The sequence below is a fragment of the Beta vulgaris genome, chromosome 7 (assembly GCF_026745355.1).
Source record: "Beta vulgaris subsp. vulgaris cultivar EL10 chromosome 7, EL10.2, whole genome shotgun sequence".
NCBI classification, from domain to species: Eukaryota; Viridiplantae; Streptophyta; class Magnoliopsida; order Caryophyllales; family Amaranthaceae; genus Beta; species Beta vulgaris.
This window is the reverse complement of record NC_079208.1, coordinates 18,558,933-18,560,785: the sequence shown is the minus strand read 5'-3', so window position 1 is coordinate 18,560,785 and position 1,853 is coordinate 18,558,933.

The following is a 1,853-nucleotide window of genomic DNA, read 5'->3' as shown; positions in this document are numbered from 1 at the left end:
GACATATTTTCTTAATCTAACTTCGTAATTAAGAAATTCTTGGATAAATTTGAATGTGGATGAACTTGGTGTTTGGTGATTGATGTGTGGATGAACTTGGTGTTGTTGGATGGAATTTGGTGCTAGAATTACATGTTGAAGAATTGTTTGGAATTGCTGGAATTTTATGTGTTTCTGGCATTTTGGCCAGTTATGGGGAAGCAGTACAATCTGTTTTGTTATTGTACATAAACCGCTATTCATAATAGCGGTTTATATATGCGTGGAACTGTTCTAGCTAAACCGCTACTTAAACCGCTACTTGAAGTAGCGGTTTATATGTATGAACCGCTACTCAAAGTCGCGGTTTTGTTTAAAGTAAACCGCTACTTAGAATAGCGGTTGACCTGCGCAAAAACAAAAAAAAACACTTTCTCGCGTGCCGTCCTACGTGGACGGTACGCAGGAATTTTTTTTTTTGGGCATATTTGTGGAATTAAAACTAACTTTTGCATTATTCAAGGAAAAAATTCTAATTTTTGTATAATATAATTAGTCTGACTGTATAATAAATTATTATAAATTCGATCCACCCAAGACGTATTGGATATTACAGTACTAAACTACTAGTAGTAGATAGAGCTGTCAATTCAGTTAGCCGAGTCGGGTTCAGGTTGGGTCATCTCAGGTTTCAGGCCATGTTCGGTCATGTCGTGTCTATAGTCATTAAATCAAACAGGTCAGGTGTAGGTCGGGAACTGTCGTAATTCGATCAGGTCTGTTTGGGTTCATTTCTTCTTTCAGGTTCAGTCAGGTTCGGCACGGTTAATTTCAGGACATGTCATCTTTCGTGATCATATAGTATTGGATAATTTCGGGACATGTCATCTTTCGTGATCATGTAGTGTTGGATCGGGTTTATTACAGGTTCGTAGCGAGTGCTTTCAGGTTCAACTCATGCATGGGGCGGTCACTTATCAGGTCATGACAATAGCGGTTTGGGTCGGGTTCGAGACGAGTTCAGGTTAGTGGTTATCGGGTTGTACCATACTTGGTTTCAGGTCATTTTCGGGTCACTTCAAGCACCGGACAAGTCATGAATTTTGTGTGGCTCTGATTCAAATTTGTATCATTATTTAAGATTTTATTGAAAATCAATACTTGAATAGTTCATCTAAGTATATGCCTTTTTATAGTAGTGTTAGTTTATGATTTATATTACTATGTGGTGAAGTCAATGACAAGTCGACTTATCTACAACCAACAAGTCGGGTAAAATCGGGTAACATGTAGTAACAAGTCGGGTAAAATTAGGTAACATGTAGCAACAAGTCGGGTAAACGGGTAACATGTAGCAACAAGTCGGGTAAATGGGTAACATGTAGCAACAAGTCGGATAAAATAATATACCGGGTCGCAACAGCTTTAGGAAAATCAGGTAACGAGTCGCAACAGGTCGGGTTAATGACAAGTTATGTCGAGTTATAATCAGTTTCGGTCCTAATCAGGTCAGGTGTCGAATCGAATTCAAATCATTGTCAGGTCAGATCATTTCAGTTATCGGTCTTTTTTAGGCGGGTATCAATTCAGGTTCAGGTCATGAAGTGTCGGGTCAAGACCAGGTATCGGTTATTATTATTTTAGATATAGGTCAGGTACAAGTCAGGCTACAAGTGACCTATTTTACCAAAATTTTAAGTGCAAGTGAGTTACAAGTCATTACAAGTTTATGCCATTTTTTGAGAGTCCTAGTAGTAGATACGAAGTTTGTTTACCTGAGCTGCACGAAGTTTGTTTACCTGACCTGCACGAAGATTATAATTTTTAAAAATATCCCACAGCAGCGCACGTTAGTAACTCTCCCCCTTAATTTC